The following is a 23860-nucleotide window of genomic DNA, read 5'->3' as shown; positions in this document are numbered from 1 at the left end:
GAGGCGGTGGTTTACGACACCAACTGTCTGCCATCTATAATCCAGTTTTGAGATCCCTTCCCAGATGCCTCAACACCCACGCATATCCTGGGCCATCTGACCTCAGGACAGTGTTGCCAGATCCAAAATCCCACAATATCGTACAGAGAGGCTTAAATTATCGTTTTTCAGTACAAATTATCGTACATTATAAATTTGATAATAACGTTCTATAAACGACTTCTCACTCCAATATAATATAACAAAGAAGGTGTTTTATATTGCCCTGTTTAAATAAACATCTTTAAAACCAGTAATATAATGCTTATAAACGTGCAGAGTGTGTCGGCACCACTCTGACCTCCTCGCATTGACACAGTATGCACATTTGCGCAGTCCTATTTATTTCATTTCTACATAGGTTAAAAGCACGCGACAAAACATCACAGCAGTGGAAAAACTGACCCAATAAATGACACAACAGCCTACTCACCTAGTTGCTGATTTCGAACTCCTCATCTGATTCACTGTCTGTCGCAGCAGAATGCCTTTAATCACCTGTACTAAGTGGTCTGTGCTTCTCATTGCAATGTTGTGCTGGGCTAAAAAGCCACATAGCTTGATTTCAGCATTTTTCACATCATTTTCAAACTTCTCTTTTTCATTAGTTTGAAGGAGACATTTATAAACCTGTAAGCACTGAGGTGAAATCTGACTTCAGAACAGTTTAAAATTATGTAATTGACTTGGGAAAGCCACAGCAAAAGATGGTGTTACTAGATGCAATGTGAAATTATCGTACATTTGAGGATTTTTGAAACTATTGATCGTACATCGTACAGAGCCCAAAATTATGGTACAAATACGATAATTATCGTACATCTGGCACCACTGCCTCAGGAATTCACATGATAGGGTGGGGCCAGGTTTCACAATGAGCTCACCCGAAACTCTGGCTGAATAGGACCCACACCCACCCTCAATGTATTTATGTAGAAGATCATCAGGGGGTCTTTTGTTCCCTCCTCGGGGGGGAAACTCCCACTGGGGTTAAATCTGGGACTCTCCACCATTTGACCTTAGAACTGAAGAAGCCTCTCGGATGAGAGGTGAAACGTCTTCAAGCAACTCAAAGAAGTCCAGATGCTTTTCTTTCAAAGCTCATTAGACTACAATGACCTGGATGACTGAGAACCTTCACAGACATAAACAAATCACAGCGATTCACAATACTAGCAGCTACCTTGTTTTACGTGCCGGAGTGACATGTGCGAAACACAGTTCTTCACTGTCTGGAAGAGAGGATTTGGATTTTCTGTAATGATTTATGACAAAAGTCCTTAACAAAATAAAAAACTGAACACAGTACATGTTCATATAGATGGTAAAGTGTAGTTATTTTGCATTTCTACAATTTTAATGCCGAGCCAACACCTTTAACCCTTCACCACTGAAATCAGTTTGTTCATTCCAATCCTCCTAAATAATCCTCCAATCATCCAACTGGAATCCTTAAGGGTCCCGTAAAATTCATCCTGTCAGAATAGGCCTTGGGAGCTCAGGTGTTACTAGAACTAATGGTGTCTCTTCACCAGCGTGAGCCTCCAAACTGTGAAGGTTGGTCTCCAAACATGAACTTCAAATTCATGCATTTATCTCCTCTTGTAACACTTTAGCATGTTTTAAAAGGCTTGTATCATGATATGTTACGCCTCCCAGACCAAAGATATATAAGATAAAACAATATCATAAACACTGTAGAGACGTCATTATTTATGAAATATAAGTTATTTTCCTGAGCCATTACTTAAACCAAGATATAGGATGCATGGATTTGATGAAACCATGCTGTCTCATGCAGTCCTATACTGTATGTGTAACACACACACACACACACACACACACACACACACACACACACATACACACACACACACACTGCAGCATGTTAGAATCATTTGAATGACTAATTTAACTACATTGAATTGCTTTTGTAATAATTTAATCTCTTATTCTGGAGTACAATAAAGAAACAAACTAAATCATTACACATCTGTGGCATTAAGGAGCGACTTCTGAGTTCAAACACACAGATGGAGCACAATGTTTACACCTGAAACAGTTTCAGGATGTTTTAACTCACAGAGGCCTGCAGGTCTTCTGCTTTATGAGCAAAGCACTGAGAATCCGCTTGTTACGAGCGCGAATCGTCATTTTGCCGCTGCCGTGCGGAGCGGTAGAGAAACACATTTCAAACACAGAACCGAGTCTGGTTACCGAACCGAGCAGAATTCTGATGACGTCACACCGGTGCACGAAGGTGCGGGTTCCAACCCACAGGAGAGGAGGTAAACAGTGAGTGGATCACAGGGACTGAACTGGTGTTTTTGAGCAAAGCTGTGGTAAAAATGGCTGTTTGTTCTCTTTATCAAAAGTGTACCCCCCAACCCCCCACCCCCACCCCCGGTTTAGATGCGGTGCACATGCAGGTGTCTCGTTCTGTTCCGACACTGCTACACGTAATACTTTTAATTTAGTAAGTCTGCAATTTATTTTTACTCAGTAGCGGATATGATTTAAAATGTAGCGAATTACAATTCTTTTTTAAAAACGTACGCAAGTAAAAGTAAAAGTACAAATTTTAAAAACGACTTCAAAAGTATACATATACAAAAAAGCTACTCAATTACAGTAACGTGAGTAAATGTAATTTGTTACTTTCCACCTCTGCCTAACCCCACTCATAAGCGTTGTCGTCGTCGTCTTCCTCCCCTTATCCGGGTCCGGGTCGCGGGGGCAGCATCCCAACTAGGGAGCTCCAGACCGTCCTTTCCCTGGCCTTCTCCACCAGCTCCTCCGGCAGGACCCCAAGGCGTTCCCAGACCAGATTGGAGATGTAACCTCTCCAATGTGTCCTGGGTCAACCCGGGGGCCTCCTGCCGACAGGACATGCCCGAAACACCTCCCCAGGGAGGTGTCCAGGAGGCATTCTGACCAGATGCCCAAACCACCGTAACTGGCACCTTTCGATCTGGAGGAGCAGCGGTTCTACTCCAAGTCCCTCCCAAATGTCCCAGCTCCTCTCCCTATGTCTAAGTCTGAGCCCGGCCACCCTATGGAGGAAACTCATTTCGGCCGCTTGTATCCACGATCTCGTTCATTCGGTCATTACCCAAAGCTTGTGACCATAGGCGAGGATTGGGACGTAGATCGACCGGTAAATCGAGAGCCTGGCTTTCTGGCTCAGCTACCTCTTCACCCCAACAGATCGGCTCAGCGTCCGCATCACTGCAGATGCTGAACCAATCCGCCTGTCGATCTCCTGATCCCTCCTACCCTCACTCGTGAACAAGACCCCGAGATACTTAAACTCCTCCACTTGAGGTAGGACCTCTCCCCCGACCTGGAGTTGGCAAGCCACCCTTTTCTGGTCGAGAACCATGGTCTCAGATTTGGAGGTACTGATCCTCATCCCAGCCGCTTCACACTCGACCGCAAATCTGCCCAGCAAGAGCTGAAGGTCAGAGCTGGATGAAGCTAGGGCGACCACATCATCCGCAAAAAGCAGAGACGAGATTCTCCTGCCACCAAACTCGACACTCTCCACACCACGGCTGCGTCTAGAAATTCTGTCCATAAAGTTAATGAACAGAACCGGTGACAAACGGCAGCCCTGACGGAGTCCAACCCTCACTGGGAACAGGTCCGACTTACTACCGGCTATGTGGAACAAACTCATGCTCCTCTGGTAAAGGGACTGAATGGCCCTTAACAGAAAGCCACCCACCCCATACTCCTGGAGCGTCCCCCACATGGTTCCCCTGTGGACACGGTCATAACCCTTTTCCAAATCCACAAAACACATGTGGATTTGTTGGGCAAACTCCCATGCCCCCTCCATCACCCTTGCAAGGGTACAGAGCTGGTCCACAGTTCCACGGCCTGGACGAAAACCACATTGCTCCTCCTCAATCTGAGATTCAACTATCGATCTGACCCACCTCTCCAGTACCTTGAATTAGACCTTTCCAGGGAGGCTGATGAGTGTGATCCCCCTAAAGTTGGAACACACCCTCAGGTCACCCTTCTAAAAGATGGGTACCACCACCCCAGTCTGCCACTCCACAGGATCTGCCCCCGATGACCACGCAATGTTGCAGAGACGTGTCAACCATGACAGCCCTACAACATCCATAGCCTTGAGATACCCAGGATGAATCTCATCCGCCCCCGGGGCTCCGCCGCTGTGTAGTTGTTTGACTACCTCAGCAACTTCTGCTCCCGAGATTGGACAGTCCATCCCCAGGTCTCCCGGATCTGGTTCCTCCTCGGAATGCGCATAGGTGGGATTGAGGAGCTCCTCAAAGTATTCCTTCCACCGTCCGACTATAGCCTCAGTTGACGTCAGCAGCTCCCAGTCACCACTGTAAACAGTGTGAGCGAGTTGCTGCCTTCCTCTCCTGAGGCGCCGGACAGTTTGCCAGAATCTCTTTGGAGCCGATCAATAGTCTATCTCCATGGCCTCACCAAACTCCTCCCATGCCCGAGATTTTGCCTCGGCAACTGCCACTGCTGCACCCCGCTTGGCTATCCGGTACCTGTCTGCTGCCTCCGGAGACCCACAGACCAGCCACGCCCTGTAGGCCTCCTTCTTCAGCCTGACGGCTCCCCGAACCTCTGGTGTCCACCAGCGGGTACGGGGTTGCCACCACGACTGGCACCGGCCACCTTGCAACCACAGCTAGCAACAGCCGCCTCAACAATCGCAGAGTGGAACAAGGCCCACTCGGAGTCAATGTCCCCCACTGCTCTCGGGACGTGGCCAAAGCTCTGCCGGAGGTGGGAGTTGAAGACCGTCTTAACAGGTTCTTCTGCCAGGCGTTCCCAGCAGACCCTCACTATGTGTTTGGGTCTGCCATGTCTACGCAGCATCTTCCCCTGCCATCTGATCCAACTCACCACCAAGTGGTGATCAGCTGACAGCTCCGCTCCGCTCCTCTCTTCACTTGGGTGTTCATAACATACGGCCGCAGGTCAGATGACACGACTACAAAGTCTATCATCGACCTGCGACCTAGACTGCCCTGGTACCAAGTGTACCGGTGGGCATCCTTTTGTTCGAACATGGTGTTCGCTATGGCCAAACTGCGGCTTGCACAGAAGTCCAATAATGAAACACCTCTCTAGTTCAGATCAGGCGGGCCGTTCCTCCCAATCACACCCCTCCAGGCCAAGCTGTCATTGCCCACGTGAGCATTGAAGTCTCACAGCAGGACAATGGAGTCCCCTGATGGAGCACTATCTAGCACTCGTCCCAGGGACTCCAAAAAGGGTGAGTACTCTGAACTGATATTTGGCCCATAAGCACAAACAACAATCAGGACCCGTTCCCCGACCCGAAGGCACAGGGAAGCTACCCTCTCGTCCCCCCGGGTAAACCCCAACACACAGGCAGAGAGTCTTGGGGCTAACAAAAAGCCAACCCTAGCCCTCCGCCTCTCACCCGGAGCAACTCCAGCAAAGGAGAGTGTCCAACCCCTCTCAAGGACTTGGGTTCCAGAGCCAATGCTATGTGTCGAGGTGAGTCTGACTATATCTAGCCGGTACTGCTCAACCTCTGCCACAAGCTCCTGCTCCTTCCCCGCCAGCGAGATGATGTTCCATGTCCCAAAAACCAGTTTTCTTGTCCGGGGATCGGACCGCCAAGGCTCCCACCTTGGTCTGCCACCCGATCCACATTGCACCGGACCCTTCATGTTCCTCCTGCGGGTGGTGGGTCCACAGTTGGATGAGCCCATGTATCCAGTTTGGCCTGGGCCCGGCCAGGCCCCATGGGCGAAAGCCCGGCCACCAGGCGCTCGCTCACGGGCCCCAACCCCAGGCCTGGCTCCAGGGTGGGACTGCGGTAACCCTCCGGGCCGGGTACTCCGACTCTTTGACTTTACTTCCATGAAAGATCCTGTGAACTGTTCTTTGTCTCAACCTTCACCTAAGACCAATTTGTCATGGGGGACCCTACCAGGGGCACAAAGTGCCCCAGACAACATAGCTCCTAGGATCATTAGGGCTCTCAAACTCCTCCAACACGATAAGGTGACAGTTTAATGAAGAGCCCACCCATAACCAATGGTTTTTTTTCTAACCCTAACCAACCTAAACCAAAAGTTAATTTACACCAAATCTCTAAAACCAAGTTTTAGGGTGCCTAACATTGCATGTACCAGCAAAATGCCCCACAATGTGGATATGTCCACAGATTACAGGTTAGTTAAAATGTATGCACTTAAACTTATGAAAACAAGTACACACACACACACACACACACACACACACACACACACACACACAGAAATGTTTACAACATTTACGTAAACATATATTTACATATATAGAGAGCGAACATCTACTGAAGCCAAATTCCTTGTAAATGTAATTTTACTTGGCCAATAAATCTGAATCTGAATTTCTATTGCCTTGGAATCCCTGTATTTTGACTACTTATTATAAAGAAATAACCCCACCCTGTATGTTTAATCTCATGTTTTTAATTGTTCCTGTAATGAGTCCACTTTGTAAAAAAAAAAAAAAAAATCTTAATCTAATTTTACGTCAACAGAACATTCTCTAAAATGTCATAAAATGTAAATGTGTCTCAAAAGAAAGTTTATATCAACATAAACTAATTCATACCAATCAGCTACCTGATTGCAAGATTAATCATCTATCCAGCTAAAGCACTAATCTCTTAATCCATTTATGGATTAAATATCAGATTGAATATGTTGATGTCCAGTCACTTATATGTGTGGATGTGGCAAATGCAGGGCCAAAATACTTTTACTGTTTTTGTGTTTATAACATCAAAAAGCTATAAACAAAGTTAATAGTAACATTTTTAAACCATAAAAGGGACCATGGGGATATCAAACACACAAACAACTCATTTTTAAGGATACATTTTTTTATTTTCATATATATATTCTGGTTTTGCTCGCTGTACATTTTTTTATTTATAAATTTCATTTTCTCGACCTTTCCTCCTTGTTGTTCATTCCTGTCTGTAAATGTCTCTCTAAGGATCAAACACTCCTGATCTGTTTGTAAATCCTTCACCTGGTTCAGTGCGCACTGTCCTCTTGAACCCTTCATCGTGCTTCTTCTCTAAATTTGGAGACTGATGGAGAAAAAAAAACATCAGACATCACTAAAAACTACACAAACCAAGAATAGAAGAGAAATACATTCTAGGATCTCACACACACACACACACACACACACACACACACACGCACACACACACACACACACACACACACACACACGGTTGACTTATTCTCAACTATTTTTTGATCCACAAAGAGTACATCCATGCAGAGAAATGATAAGGCGCAAACTGTGGATGGTTCAGGAGGGTGGTAGGCTGGGGACATGCAGGTCTACGAGAAGCAAGGACACGCGCGCGCGCGTGTGTGTGTGTGTGTGTGTGTGTGTGTGTGTGTGTGTGTGTGTGTGTGTGTGTGTGTGATCCTAGAATGTATTTCTCTTCTATTCTATGTTGAGAAGAGCTTTTGGCTTTTCTCTCTGAGGATAAAGCTTGTTCTGGCCTTGTGCTGCTGAACCGTACTGCAGCACTGTCCGTGGTGCTGAATCAGCTGGCGGGTCTTCAGTTTTAATTTTTTTTTTTTTTACAATATCTTCTTTTCTCCCTCCATCCTCCGTTTTCCCTCCTAAGCTTATTGCCATTCTCTAATCTGTCTCTCTATGCTTTCATTTTCCCCCTGCAGTTCATTCCCTCTCCCCTCAGTCTCTCAACATCACAAGCTCTGTTATCATGAAGCAAAGTATGAACATTAGATTTACTGTTGATTGAAATTTTAATGCAACCAATTATTAGAACCAAATAAATCAGGAGGGTGTTGATGTGTCTTATTTGACTTTTTTTCTTATATAGAGAGCTGTGTTTGTGTGAAAAGACCTAAAGTGCAACACTAAAACTAGCTGTAATGTAACATTTTCCTGTTATAATAACTTGAAAAGAACTCAAAGATTTTAAAACTGAAACAAAAAGCAAATATAATTGCAGAGTAAACATTTTCCATTGAAATGTCTTTCTATTCTCTCCTTTACAAGATTTTGCAACATAAGCAAAACATGACTATTTAAAAAAAGCATTTTGACCACATTATGTCTTCTTTTATGACCACAAGTGCTTGAAACGTCAGTTAGAGGAAGTGGACATTATTGATTCCTGTGTGCTGATTATATTCCTAAAGTGAGAGTTTACTTTAGTGGTCTGCAGTGTAGTCTTCTATTTAATAATCACCAAATTTGTGATTTTATCAAAACTGTTTATCTGGGTTTATAACCGATAATAATGTAAATTCCTGGTTTACAAAATGTCTGTTTGCATTAGGCCGGTATCACTGTTTGAAAAATGGATTAAACTGATTTTTCCAAATGATTTTGATGTTAAAGGCACAGTGTGTGATATTTTTATCTGTTTACTATGAAATCCTGTGTTTCCAGTTCACAATTCCATTTTTGGTCATTTTTAAAACACAGAAAAGGTTTTTCTTTACCTGCTAACGTTTCATTTGCCGACTGCAAAACATCTTCAGAGCTGACGCTGATGGTGGCGTCACTTCCTACTCCGTTTATCCGCCGGCAGCAGAGGACGTTGTCGCCCTCTGCTGCCCGCTCTCCCCTCTCTGATGATGCAGTCCCATGCGTGGTCCAATGAGTAAACTCCATCGTCTCTGTTCATGGTCCCACATCCATGTCTCCTTGTCTCTATGGCTTATTTTATCCATCTTTTGTGTTTCAGTTGTTTGGTGTTTATGATCCTTGTGTTGTCCCATTCCTTTACATGGTTTTCTCTTGTGCAGTGATCGGTTATGGCTGACTTCTTTATTGTGCTTTCTGCTTCTTGTTTTGCTGCTCGTGTGTGTCTTCGACTTGTTTCTTTCTCGCGGATGGATAAAAGAGGCCCTCTTTTCAGAGTTTTGTTTATTTATTCTCTTTATTCCCAACCCACCTAATGTGGTCCAATGAACCCCACGTGTATCTCACCCCTTTGTCAGCTGCACACCCCATGACGCAGATTTCCTGTTCCACCTCATCCCAACGGTTCTGGACTGGACTGAGACCTGGTTACTGTGGAGGTCGTTGGATTCCAGTGAACTCATGTTCTAGAAACCAGAGATGATCTGAGCAGTGTGCCCTGGTTCATGGGTCCACTGAAGTCATTATAACTCAGGAAGGTGGTGGTGTTTAAACTAATATCAAGGGACTCACATTGATCCAGAAATAAATGTTGAAAAGCAACAGAATTACCAATACCCAGTGAGTGTTTTTATGCATTTATGTGGCCCTCTTGAGATCCCCACCCTGTGTTGTGTGTGTGTGTGTGTGTGTGTGTGTGTGTGTGTGTGTATCAGCCACAACTCCAGAGTAAACGCCTCTGCGATGGCATCACTCACCATCGTCATAACGCACCCATCTGTTATTAGCAGCTTGCAGCCTAATCCTGGAGCGGCGACTCGTCTATAGTCGGTGTGGCGCAGAGGGAGGGAGACGCACCGGAGAGAGGCTGGTGGGCGTAACGCCTCCCGGGACGAACCGCCGCACAGTGTGAAAGTAACTACAGCAAAGGGACGGAGACTGTGTCGGATCAGGGCGCTTTTCACCCAGAAGATAGGAGATTTTCTCTCTCTCTCTCTCTCTCTCTCTCTCTCTCTCTCTCTCTCTCTCTCTCTCTCTCTCTCTCTCTCTCTCTCTCTCTCTCTCTCTCTCTCTCTCTCTCTCTCTCTCTCTCTCTCTCTCTCTCTCTCTCTCTCTCTCTCTCTCTCTCTCTCTCTCTCTCTCTCTCTCTCTCTCTCTCTCTCTTCTGAAGCTTGCCATTCCTCCTGACCTACAACGCATCTAGACACTGCCATCCACCGGGCAGCCCACACTGATGTCCTGGAGCGATGCGGAGAGAGGAGAGAGGTCACCACAAAGTCACCTGTGTTACTAAGAACGGAGAAGAAACCGTTACAAATGCGCTCAGCGTGCTCTGATTTTATCACTGTTTCGTTTTACCTGGAAGACCTAGGGAACGCAGCCACTACCAGAGGGGATGAGGAGGGTTATTCTCCTTTAGGGCAAGTGCAGATCAGACACACAGGTTCGTGATTGAGTGAGAAGAGGAGCATGGACAGCGGTGACAGCTGCTGAATCTGGAAGGATCTCCATGAAACCGGCTGTGGATCATAAACCGCGCGCGTGGTGGTTTCCTAACTATCCTACAGGCTACAGAGTTCCATTTACTCTTATAAATCCCGGATTTCAGCCCAGTATCACCCCTCAGTGGCGGGGTGTTTTCCGATTAAAGGAGCGTTAACTGGAAGGAGGAATTCTTCTGGAGACATGAGTGCGCAAGGAGGTGGCGTGCCGGTTTAACGGCGGCTTTTATCTGCTTCCTCTGCCCCGGCGGATCACCAGCTGACAGCGGACTTCTGCAGGTTAAAAGGCTGCCACTGGTCTCCAGGAGCAGTTTGGTGCAAACTCAGCGGGAACTGAACTGAAACGCCTTTTTGTTTCCTCATCATCCGGGAGGACCCCGCAGCCCCAGCCCTGCGAGGCACGAAACACAGGAAAAAAGTGGATATATTTTCTCCATTTGCCTTTGTGAAAATGTGTCATTTCTCCAGATGAAGGATTATTTAACAGATTTTGATTGAGGTGAGATCTTCAGCTGTTTTGAGAGGAGATAAAACACCAGGAGGAGAAATAACGGGAGAGCCAGAGGGGAGACGCGCAGGTACAGTCATTTATTTTCTTTGCTCTGCTAGTGTCTTCCCCATCACGATGTTTATTCCATTTTCAAAACGATTTCTCTTATTATAATGTGTTTATTATAACATAGTTATGTTGACAACAGGGAAGAGATGGATGAGAAGATAATGGCGCTGGTGATTTCCTTCTATTTAAAGATGTTGCTTGTGTCTGGTTCAAAGAAACAGGAGGAGGGGAGGTGTTGGTGGGGTAAGGGATGGGTGAAGGAAGGGGTAAAGGTCTGAAACTGCAAAAATTGTTGTAGGATGAACTAGATTAAAGGGTGCACAGGATTAGGAATTATGCTGGGCGGAGGGTATGTGACAGTATGAAAGAGACTGAACTCTGCACATGCATGGAAGAAGGAGTGAGGCAGGAGAGGCTAAAAAGGAGCTGTTGGAGGGAAGAGGGTGGAGAAGAGCAAATGGAATAGTAGGTAGATGAGTTGGCTGATGGAGGAGGGGGGGGGGTAATGGCAGCAGAGAGGGCGGTGCACTGGAAAGGTGAGTGGAAGAAATAAGGTAATGGATCAAACACAGATTGGGAGGAACAGCTTTTAAGTGATGGAGGAGAGGAATATAAGAGATGAGACATACAGAGAAGGTGTGCTTGCTCTTATACACCCCGCCAGGAGAAGCCTTAACACGACGCTGTAGACCCAGCACCCAGGAGAACACTAGCGGTGGTATCTGATGTTCTGCTGTGTAATGGAAGTGGCTACACCGTGGAGACACGGACACACACACACACACACACTGAGGAAACCACAAGAAGCATTTAGCCAACAATTCAGTTTGCTGTGTCAGCTTATCTGCTTCTTTGTTTTCTACCTGCTACATCTTCTCATTGCTCACTGTCCCATTTGCATTTTGATTGGGTTTGCGATGGCTCCGAGCCACATTAACACACATGTAATCACACATGCCAGATGAAATGAGTTTGTTAGGAAGCAGCTCCGCTGGTTTTCAGGTTTCTGACCTAATTTGTATACCTGCGCCATGGCTAAAGCCTTTCATGTGAGCCAACTTTCCTTGGCCGTAGCACTGCCCCAGGAGGATTCTAGGTGCTAAACCAAGGCCAAAGTAAATGTCTGTCAAGCCTTCTCCTTAATTAAAAAGAAACTTGATATAATTAATGAGTGTACTGTAATTAGCAATGGCCTTCATACTTTAAATTAGTTTGAAAACTGACATCTCAGCTGCAGTCAGCCCACCGCATTCTGGGTCAACGCTGAGACACATTTTCATTTCCTGCTCATGATTTGAAGCTTCCAGTATGGTTAACAATGAAGGAATCTTGGCACCATCGAAGGTGATAATGCCCCACTTTGACCAATGCATGATTAAAAAGATTATACTGTATGGTTAAGGCAGAATGGTTATTTCATTTCAAATAAGATAAAAGTGATGATGACTCAATAGATTGTAGACATTATGGTGGTCCAACATTTTGTTTTCCTTCAAGCCAGCTTGGGAAAGCTTTAGAAGGCTGGTGAAAGCACCTGCACGGTTTCAGAAATCCAGATTCTGCTGGGTTATCCCTAACCAGGCTGCTATTTTCTAGCATGGAGTTTTTCATTTTTGCCTTTTTGAAAAATCCTTTTTTAGAATCATTGACTCATGACACGTACAGAGTTAATTTTGTTTATTAAAACATTTGAAACACCAAGTTTTGTTGAATGGACCCATTTTTTTAATAAGGTGAGCCGATCTGTTAAAAAACTGAGGCACACCCAGGATGTGAGAATCTTTAGATTTTTAGTTAATACACAAATTGAACCTTCATTTTGTCTACACTGGGGTTATTTCTTATCTTTGCTTGCTGACTGCATTTTCAGCCTTAATGGAAGTAGTGACTCCGATGGAGTAAAATCCAAGCCAATCCCGTTCATGTTCATGTTTACGACCCGTGTTTACCTTTTTTCCTGCCAATATGGCGTCTACTAACTGAGAGTCACGTGGGGTCCGGAGCTCTATAGTGCCTATTAGGGTTCTACACCCCCCAAGGTGCTTTATAACACATCAGTCATCCACAAACACATTCACATACCTGTGGTGATGAGCAATGGAGGTGAAGCCAAACAATGGCACCGCTGGTCCCTCCGACCACCTCCAACAGGCAAGATGAGTTAAGAGTCTTGCCCAAGGACAATGGCTGCAATAGACAGAGCTCAAACCTGCAACCCCCCGGTTACGAAGGGGACACTTTACTCCTCTGCCACTGTTACCCTAGGAGGAGATCCGCTGCTCCTCCACATCAAGAGGAGCCAGTTGATGTGGCTCATGCATCCAGTCAGGATGCCTCCCTGGTGAGGCTTTCTAGGCACGTCCAACTGGGAGGAGACCTAGGACAACCCAGAACATGCTGGAAGGACTACATGACTATATTTCTTGGCTGGCTGGGGAATGCCATGGGATATCCTTGGAGGAGCTGGCTTAAGTGGCTGGAGAGAGGGAAGGCTTGGCCTCTCTGCTTAGGCTGCTGCCCCCGGATATTTTTCCAAAGAGGAAAATGGATGCATGGAATCAAATGTGTCCAATACAATTTGAGTGTAAGAGAACTGGGCTATTAATGTGTGTATTTGAGCTAACTAGTTACATGTTAAAGTAACCACCAGTCTGTAGAGATTTGGTATTTTTCCAGCAGGCTTTTGTCTCTGGATCTTTTTGTGCCTCCTTGAGAATTCAATCCCATAATCACCTAACCAGGCCTGACAGCAACAACATAATCGAACTAGCTGCTCCAGGTGTGGCCTTGTCTGACTGATGTCTGGAGGTTCTACTTATCATCCGTTAGGAAATTATTCTCTTTAACAAAATGGGCATCTGGCATGAGAAGGATTGGGCAAAAAGTGCCAGTCACGTAAATCTCACGCTCATTCTCAGAGACTTGGCAGCACTTGAGCCAAACCCTGTTTTGTTGGCTGTCCGCAGGAACAAGCTACATCAGCGTGGCTGAAATCCCCTCAGCTTGGTGGAGATTTTTAAAAATTAAAACCCAGTTTCATTTTAATTGGATTCAAATCATTTTCATTAGTGGAGGGTGTGATCTTCATACTCTTCTAGCTATATTTCATCCCATTGATTGGGAGCCAATGGGAACTCTTGGTTCCATCCTTCCCTCTAGCTTCACAGAGCAGCATGCAAATACGTGTGCACTATTTTTTTGTCCATATATGAAATTGAGCCACGTTCATACACATGAATGAGAAGCCATCTTGTAATCCAATTCCCCTCTTACATCACTTTTAAACTGACATGTCCCAACTTCTATTTGCAGCTGGAACAGTGACACTCTGATGCAGCTTAACTGGAAGCACCGTCAGAAAAAAGAAAAGGGGATTAGACACAGCTAATCTAGCCTTTCGCTTTCATTTGAACTGAGGAGACGAACTGCTGATTGTGGCTCATTATTTGTGTATTTAAGGTCTCATTATATCAAAGATAAGCTGTACTGACTCACCGATACAACCAGTTCTAATCAGAACTCGTTCAAGGCAAAGGGGAAGCGGGGTTATCCTCATGTCTGACCTTGATTTTCAGTATGAAAACCAGGCGTGAAAGTGGCGCTCCGTAATCCTCTTGGCTTATTGGGGTTTTAGGCTGAAGATTTCAGAAATCATACCAAAGGAATAAATCTGGTGACAGAGAGTGGAAAACTGCTGTCAAGCCACGAGCTGAAATATGATTTTTTTTATCACAGCAGTCATTTGCACACTGTTCGGTCATTTGGTGGGCTTTATTTCAGATTGTTTTGTATTTTTGCTTTTTCTATCCTCCAGCATTAACATGAGCACAGGTGGGAGACTGATGGGACATAGCATGAGAGAATTACTCAACAGTCTTTTTGCCACTGCTGGTTGTGCAAAAGCTGACGGTGTGAGATTCTTGATCATGTTTACAATCTATTGATCCATGCTGTGTCAAAGCAGCAAGGAGAGTTTCATCAAAGCGGAGTTCGTTTGCTGTATTTAAAAAAAAGTGGGATTAATTTTGTCCGATTTTCATGCATTTATCACCATTTCCCAGATTTTTATAACAAACACAAAAATCAAAATAATCAAAAATCCACAAGTTTTACATTTTTGCAATTTTCACAAATAATTTTCTTTTCTTTACTTTTGAATTATGAAAACCTTTTAATAGAATTGCTTCAGTTATGCCACACTTATTTTACTTTCCATTTCCTTTTTGATTGTTTTGTAACACTGTTCTTCTTAAGCCTGATGGAAAGCATTTACAATAGCTATTATGTATAAAATTTACTACACATATAAACGCGCCTCAGCTCTCTACATTATTTAGAAGCATTAAATAAAATATCTCACTGGAGGGCATTATAGCAGTCATCAGGGCTGAATGGGGTGGGCATGTGCTGTTAGAAAGATTCTGAATTCTCAAAGAACATGGAACAATGGCTCTGAACGATCATCTATTTTAAGTATATTCTCTGAAATACTGTTAATTCTGTCTATGTTAAAATGAACAATGGAGCTGAAGAGAGGTTTGAGTTCTGGAAAAGTGAAAGTCTAATTGACTGATGTAGCCGTGTGAGAGAGCAGGTTTGAACAGAAACTGAGCCCACACAGAGACAATGTAATTTTCTATTTAAGAAAAAAGTGGATACACTTTTTATTGCTCCATAGGAAAGTAAATCGTAGCTTAAAGAGCAAGTCACCCCCAAATCTACTTTTTTTTGCTGATAAACTAAATAAACGAGTGTCTAATTCTCCCATAGACATGTGTAGTAAATAATTTCGTTCTTTAGTGCATCTTAGTTCAAATTTTTATTTTCTATCTAAAACTGTCCGTGTTTCACCCTCCAGGTAAAAACTCTGTACTGCATTTGAATTTAAATCTGCCATTGCTATTGGCTAAGAAGTACCCTATGTCAGCTGGTACCATATGATGTCGCAATGTTGTTGTGAGCTTGTGTGTGTATTTGTTAGTGGCTCCGCCATCTCGGTCTGCCAGGAAACAGCATTAGTTGCATTTTTCAAACAGGCAGTGGGAGTAAAGACTCTGGTAGTGGGTGCTTGCTTTTTAAAGTGATCGTAGTTACTTAATGCCAAATCAGTTGCATGTTTTTGAATTGAAATTACTATTAAAATATTTTAGGTGAAATTATTGAATTTGGTGCTTTGCTGAAATCATGTCACTGGAAACTGCTCAGTTATGTGTTTCACAGGGACACAGTGTGTTTCCAAGCACATCTAACTTGATCCAAAGTAAGAAACTGGAAGCCTTTATCCTGGTTAACATCAGTGGCGGCTGGTGATTTATTTATTTATTTTTGGTGGGGCGCATTTTTGCAAGTAAGTAAGATGCGATAACCATATATCACCACTAAGGGACACCAAATGACCTTTGTTACACATCACACAACTTGAACCCGACGGACCGGTACAAGGTTCACGAGAACTTCCAGCAAGAAACATGCTTAATACTCACCAATAAATGCAAACTGCACACATACTTAATGGAAAGATACTTATGTAAATGATAAAATCCACATTTTTTACCTCAACAACACCCGTTTGGCTGCTAAATGAAAAGGCCATTTAAATTAAATCCAGACTCTCCTCTTTACAGCAATATGAGTACCATTACTCTATGTGCAATTGCAAAACTCATAGAGCAAGCCACAAAAGCAGTAGCAAAACAATTCATTTCATGAAGTCAGAAACATAAATCCAGTTCTGCCTTTGCTGGTTCATGGTCATAATCCATGTTATAGTAAAATAAATTCACTTGGCTTGTGTAATCCAATGTCCCAAAGTCACACAGAACTGATTTCTGACTGTTTGGGGCTTTTTTTGTTAACCTGCCGGAGATTGTTTATAAATCTCAGACATACATTCCATTATTTTCCAGTTTATGGTGTTTCTCTCCCTATGATTGGTTAATACAAAGGTCTGGTCTTCTGCACATGCTTTGATCACAAACCTCTGTGCCTAAAGGCTACCATATTCTTTGTATTGGAGCATTCAGCGCACATGCGCCAGTTTAGAATAATTAATTTAATCTTCATGTCATTTTATTTTCATATTTTGTGATTCCCATCATCTTCCTCTTCCTGTGAGACTGGTGGTATTTACCAATTTGTACGTGTGCGTGAAAATGTTCCTAAATTTAAGAACAGATCTGACCATGCGTAGGGACAGCATCTAGTGGTAGAATGGGGGAACAGCAGTACTGAAGGTCAGTCATCCACAAATTACACTTACCCAGGATGTAATTATGTCGGTGCATTATTGGTGCTAAAACCAATAAAAATGACATGTGACCAATGGGAATCTGACATTGTATCATGAATAATCTGTGTTATTTGAGGAGTAACAGAGCATGCACACTGGAGGGAATGCGTTCTCCGTGCGCGCACTGATCTCAAAGGAAATCCTTCGGCGATGATGTGATTTGGGACTCTTTGTGGCACGACTGATAAAGCACACAAATCCAATTCCCGTTCATATTTTATTTTACAACTACAAGAACCTCCCAGAACCTTCTCTGCTCCCCGATCATACACGCTGTGTTGCCAAGGTAACCAGACTGAATGACAGCTCAAAGGGTGCTGCACCCTAAGACAACGTTTCCAAATAAAACTAGCAGAACCACTCCTTAAATGTAAAATGTAAATGAGAACCCGTTACTCTACAATTAATCGGATTCATTATTTTATTTATTCCTGGCAGGAACCTCTCTTCTGTACCGACTGTGTTTATAACCTCTGCAACTTTCTTTTGCGCTTCGGGGGGGGGGGGGGGGGGGGGGGGACCTGGGAATTCCCTTATGTGCTAATGTTGTAGCGTGGTTAATTGAGGGCCTTTCTGTATGTAAATGACGGTGAACGGACACGAGCACCTGGGTACGCACAGGTGGGATTTGTCATCAGATGATTGCGGAGGAATGTGCGTACGAGAGGAAAACGCATGTTTCAGAAAGTCTTTTGACTGTTCGTACACACATTCCAAATCTAGGTCATAGGAGGGAATATAGGACAGTTTCTACAAATGTTTGATAAAAGAGAGCCCATGTCTTTTAGTATATTCAGTCAGCTGATCTCATTTTTTGGGACATATTGCTGCTTAAGCTAGACCTGAGAGCTAGAAGTGCAGTAACCGAAGATCTCAAAATGTTTAGGTTTATGTTTATTCATTCAGCAGACGCTTGTATCCAAAGCAACTTACAATTTATAACCTATAGGATTGTGATCTGTGGGGGAAGCCGGAGTACCCGGAGGAAACCCACACATGCATGGGGAGAACACGCAATTCCACGCAGAAAGGCCGCAGCCGAGTTTCGAATCTGCAACCTTTGTGCTGCGAGGCAACAGTGCTAACCACTGCGCCACCATGCAGCCCAACAAAGGTGGCTTCCAGTCAAGACCACAACAATGGTTTGAAGATACAATGCAATGGCAGGCTTATATTGAGCCAGCTATGGTAAGATGGAGTCAACATATGTTACATCGAGCCAGCCAGGAGTTGAACCTAGAATCTTCTGATCCGTAGTCAGACACGTTATCCATTTCGCCACTGGCCCTATACAACGGGTGTTGTTGAGGTAGAAAATGTGGATTGTATCCTTTACATAAGCATCTTCCTTATGTTATACAAAATACAGGCACCTTTTAAATTTTTAGGGGCCAGACAATTTACCAAACTTTATTAAAATGTATTTGATTGATTATTAGATTATTCACTTATGTTGAGGCAGTTATTCCCAGGTAAGGTTAATGGTTTTGTTGAGTTGGGGCAGGAAAGAGGGAGATTGACTGATGGATTTGGCTAATATCTGCCACAGTGTGGATGCTGTGCTGGTTTTCCATAGAGAAAGCTCAAAATTGAATTGACCTGTAGACACAAGATTAGGATTTGGTCATTGAAGGAATCTTTTTAAAGGTTGTCTTGGGCATCTATCAAAGACGCCTTACAGAAGCTTTTCTATGAGGGGGTGTAGAACATTTCTAGTTGGTAGAGGCCATGGGACAGACCCAGGACTATACCTCAGCTGGTTTAGGATCGGCTCTTCAGCTGGGAGGAGAGCCGAGCGAACATTAAAACCTCCCATAAAGCAATGGCTACATACGTGGATGAATAATGTTGGGGTGAAATATGCAGATAAACAGTAAAATAAAAACAGAACTGTGGTGAGAGATGAGACGAATAGAAGCGAAAAAGGTATGAAAATAAAGGGAAATGATTAAAGAAGTGGATTAAACAAAAAGGGCATGATGAAATATTTTATATTTCTGTCCCATAATTGTGCCGTTATCCAGGTAAAAGGTCTAAAACAGGACAGAGACAGCAGTAAGTCAAAACAACTGTCCAGTTTAAGCTTGTGATTTTGGGTGCACACGTGTTCACAGCAACAGATGCTGGTTTGGTAACACAATCCTGTCTCACCAGGGGAAAATGGGCAAGAGATGATGTTGAAAAAAAGAGTGAGAGGTGAAGAGAAGGAGGGGGGAGGGGAGGTGCTAGGAGAGACAGACAGCAAGTAGTGTGTTGAATGCCAAGCAGCACGGCACTAGAATGGTTGTGTGTTGAGCAGGCAGATGGATATGAAGGTATTCAGCCAAACCACAGCACCATGATGCGTCGTCGGTGATTCTCTTCAGAACCGTCTTGTTCTTTTCCTTGAAATAATTTTATCATTTTAAATTGTATGAATGTATTTTTAATTATAGGTAGCTTAAAATTGAGAATGTTTTGCTTTTCCTACTTAAAATAGTTTTAAAGGTTACAACACACTTTACCCGTGTACCATTATCACCACATCAATATAGTGTTAATCAGCAGGAGATAGCTTCTAATGTTAGCAACACAGATTCTAGCTCTGTCTCAGGGAGGCGGGTGCTTGGTGTGGTCCTTGAGTCATTACCAATCAATTTCAGCAGCTTCATTAACTAGCAGAGACTGCTAATGTAGGGGAGTCCCGTTGCCATGGCAGGCTGAACCAAACAGTGTTACAAGTCAATAATACCAGCAGGAAGTCCAAGCCCAACAGTGGACTATAAATATGAAATATAGATCTAAAGTAAAGGTATTGGGATATTACTCTTTGGTTTAGAGCATTTGGATGATTTTGGGTTTGATAACAAGCTGTTGCTGTTACATTGTTTCTTTTACAGCCAATAGGGGCTGGTAAATTCCTCCAGTACACCTAAGTATATGTTCAGGAAAGGCACTTGAGCCATTGTTCTGCCTTCTTCTCAAAATGTCCACACAGCAATAGATTGTGGGTAATACGCTTCACCGAATTTTGCATCGATGCAGACTTGGACAAAGTGCAGAATAAGGGTGCAAAAGGGGCGTGGTCAACTTCTGCACTTGAAGATAAAGACACCCTACGCACTTGCACCCCTGGACTGGAACATGCAGTTGAAAGGTGAAATGGTGAAAGTGTGAGTATTGGGATTGGCCCATTGTCCTCTGATTCAGGTTGCAGGAGCAGCTGCCCTAACAGGTAAGCCCAGACCGTCCTCTCTTCAGCCACTTTCACCATTTCACCTAAGGTGTTCCTGCACCAGCCTAGAGATATAATACCCCCAGCATGTCCTGGTTTGGCCCTAACAACCATAGCAGATCTATTAACAAGGGCTGCATTTAATCTAGAGGTACTGCTCATTAGTAGTATAATAGAGCAACCAGCATGCACATCTGCAGAAGTGGAATGCAGCCCTCACTAATACACTTATGCCTTCCAAACTCTTGCAGGTCAACATTTCTCCTCAGGAATTAGCCATCTGTGAAAAACCACACCAACTTTTATTTGAAAGAGTTAATTTTCTTTCCTTCCTGGAGCTTTTCTAATAAAAGATTAGGAACACATCAATGCATTAGTGCTTTTGCTTTACTCGCTCACACATGGCTACAAAAGAAGACTGCTCTGAGAGGGAAAAGAGAGACTGAGTTGATTTGATTGGCCATGAATGGTAAAAGCATTAGCCTAAAACCATTTAGCCACTCTGCTGAGCCCAAGAAATGTACTGAATCAAATATCATGATAAAAGTGTTACATTTACATATTTAGTGGTGACCAATTAGTACGTTCAATTTATTATGTGTGGCATGTGCAGACATGGCTCTACAGCTTGCTTGAAGTTATTTTGTATAAGTTGGAGCTTTATGTTTCAGAAAAAAAAATGTGTGCCTCAATCCCTGTAGGTAAGAGGAAAAGACAAATCCATTGATAAAGAGAATGAAAAAATTTTCTGCATGTAAATTTGAGTTGCCTGACATCACTCGTATATTGATTACTAAGATTACTTAACATTTCTGCTGCTGCTTTAGAATAAAAAGCCTTAATTTGTTTGACTGAAATGCTTTTACAGTAATTGCAGCGTTTACAATGTTTGACATGCACAGCATGAAGATGACATAGCGGCATTTTGATCAGTCATTAAAGCCATTCATCATTATTTTACAATTCATGAAAATATTCCCTTAATCCGGAAACAGTGCAGCATAATATTTGTTTGTTTTAAAGTGGCAGTGTGTAGTTTCCTGCCGCTAGGGGGCAGTACATACATTTCAGGGTAGTTTTACACCATATCGCAGTGACTGTCGCGAGTTTAAAAAACATTAAGGTAAATGTTGTCACCTATGGAGCAGAAAGCATGCAACCTTGGCGTAACTCCTCAGACTTCGATGGTCCTTCAGTTAATTCCATTTCAGTAGATATTTCCAGAGATTACCTTCTTGGAATTGTGCCCTTGTCTACCATAACAATGACAGCATGTATTCCGTGACCTAAATTCAGAGAGAACGTTCTGTATTGTTGACACATTTTCTTTGTTATCTCTGTGGAATATACAGCTTGATGCGAACATGTGTGGTTCGGTGGCATGAATTGGTGGTCATAATGTTTTGCTAATTGGTGCACAGCAAACAGACGAATGGCATTAGATGAAGGATGCTTCTTCTTGGAGCCTCTTTAAATAAACATGTGCAGAGACAGGAACTTATGCCAGCAAACTGCCAACTCTTGTCCACAGAGTGTAATCCTCACACATTTGACACTTTTTGCATACTCCCACACCACACATCCATTCTGCAGTGAAAAGGCAGATTCAAAACTGATAACTTTGCAGCACAAAGGAGGACAGTCACAGTAAAGAGAAATGGCAGCTCTGTGCACCAGACAGTTCCTGCCTCTATTAATGCCTGTTTTGAGTTAACCTTTACAGAGTCAATAGCAAATTAGTTGCATTCTAAACAGGTGCAAAGAAGTACCTTAACCTCTAATCAATCTGTCCCAAACAGACATTAGGGCTATAACATTAACTTTAATTGGAACCATTCTTGTGACATACGCATAAAAGAAACTACATCCATGTACATCAAATTACACATCACTTATACAATTTCAACAAAGCAACGCATATTACAAAGCTTTTTTCTTAATATGCATTCCCCTACAGCAGTAACTAAACCTAGGTTTTGCACAATTGAATTAAAGTTAATTTCCTTTTCTCATCAGAACTTTCATATGGTAAATAAAAATAACTGGAATGGTGTTTCTTCATATCCCTGGTGCAAACAAAAATATAAAAAATATAATAATTACATTAGGGCCAAAGGTCAAAGAAGGAAAAACACTGCTCCCTCCTAATAAAATGTGCCTTTAGAATACATGAAAATATCAAAGGGAATTTGAAATATAGGTTACTCTTTTAGTCAACTTGTGCTTTGCAAATTGATGGGCTTATTTCCTGTTGTGTATGGAAATGAAAATGTGTGACCACGCTCACTTTGCTGATAACTGCTCATTGTGAAAACTTAAGCAAAACTTGGAGGATCTTGGGAAGGTCTTCTGATGTGTACAAACAACACAGTGGGCATCCCATAATGAAATAGAAAGTTATCATCGGCAAAGGTTTGTACATCAAACCCCAGTCAATGAGATGAGTCTTTCCTATACAGGTGCTGGCCAGTAAATTAGAATATCATCAAAAGGTTGAAAATATTTCAGTAATTCCATTCAAAACGTGAAACTTGTACATTATATTCATGCAATGCACACAGACCAATGTATTTCCGATGTTTATTACGTTTAATTTTGATATTTATAGGTGACAACCAATGAAAACATCAAATCTGGTATCTCATAAAATTAGAATATTCTAAAGGCCAATGAAAAAATGTTTGTTTCTCTAATGTTGGCCAACTGAAAAGAATGAACATGAAAAGAATGTGCATGTATAGCACTCAATACTTAGTCGGGGCTCCTTTTGCCTCAATAACTGCAGTAATGCGGCGTGGCATGGACTCGATCAGTCTGTGGCACTGCTCAGGTGTTATGAGAGCCCAGGTTGCTCTGATAGTCGTCTTCAGCTCCTCTGCATTGTTGGGTCTAGCGTATTGCATCCTCCGCTTCACAATACCCCATAGATTTTCTATGGGGTTAAGGTCAGGCGAGTTTGCTGGCCAATCAAGGACAGGGATACCATGGTCCTTGAACCAGGTGCTGGTGGTTTTGGCACTGTGTGCAGGTGCCAAGTCCTGTTGAAAGGTGAAGTCTGCATCCCCATAAAGTTGGTCAGCAGCAGGAAGCATGAAGTGCTCTAAAACTTCCTGGTAGACGGCTGCATTGACCCTGGACCTCAGGAAACAGAGTGGGCCAACACCGGCAGATGACATGGCACCCCACACCATCACTGACGGTGGAAACTTTACACTGGACCTCATGCAACGTGGATTCTGTGCTTCTCCGCTCTTCCTCCAGACTCTGGGTCCTTGATTTCCAAAGGAAATGCAGAACTTGCTTTCATCAGAAAACATAACTTTGGACCACTCAGCATCAGTCCAGTCCTTTTTGTCCTTGGCCCAGGCGAGACGCTTCTTGCGCTGTTTCTTGTTCAAGAGTGGCTTGACACACGGAATGCGACACCTGAATCCCATGTCTTTCATGAGTCTCCTCGTGGTGGTTCTTGAAGCGCTGACTCCAGCTGCAGTCCACTCTTTGTGGATCTCCCCCACATTTTTGAATGGGTTTGTCGTCACAATTCTCTGCAGGGTGCGGTTATCCCTAGAGCTTGTACACTTTTTTCTACCACATTT

At 43.4% G+C, this 23860-nt stretch overlaps 1 protein-coding gene and 1 non-coding gene across 3 annotated transcripts in view; one reads left to right on the top strand and one right to left on the bottom strand.

Annotated features, from left to right (window-relative positions):
* The first annotated feature begins 9825 nt into the window (after positions 1 to 9825).
* zgc:172282 (leucine-rich repeat and fibronectin type III domain-containing protein 1-like protein) overlaps positions 9826 to 23860 on the top strand; it is a 273026-nt gene continuing 258991 nt past the window's right edge. For both annotated transcript variants that reach the window (XM_015951654.3, XM_054742727.2), the window contains exon 1: positions 9826 to 10780. The gene's annotated coding sequence lies outside the window, so the exon portion shown is untranslated. The remainder of the gene's footprint in view (positions 10781 to 23860) is intronic.
* Positions 18266 to 18338, bottom strand: trnar-acg (transfer RNA arginine (anticodon ACG)). The gene has a single exon. It is a non-coding gene; the product is annotated as a tRNA-Arg (tRNA).

Source organism: Nothobranchius furzeri, chromosome 13, assembly GCF_043380555.1.
Source record: "Nothobranchius furzeri strain GRZ-AD chromosome 13, NfurGRZ-RIMD1, whole genome shotgun sequence".
NCBI lineage: Eukaryota > Metazoa > Chordata > Actinopteri > Cyprinodontiformes > Nothobranchiidae > Nothobranchius > Nothobranchius furzeri.
Note: the sequence above shows the minus strand (reverse complement) of the source record. Positions and strands in the feature narration are given on the sequence as shown.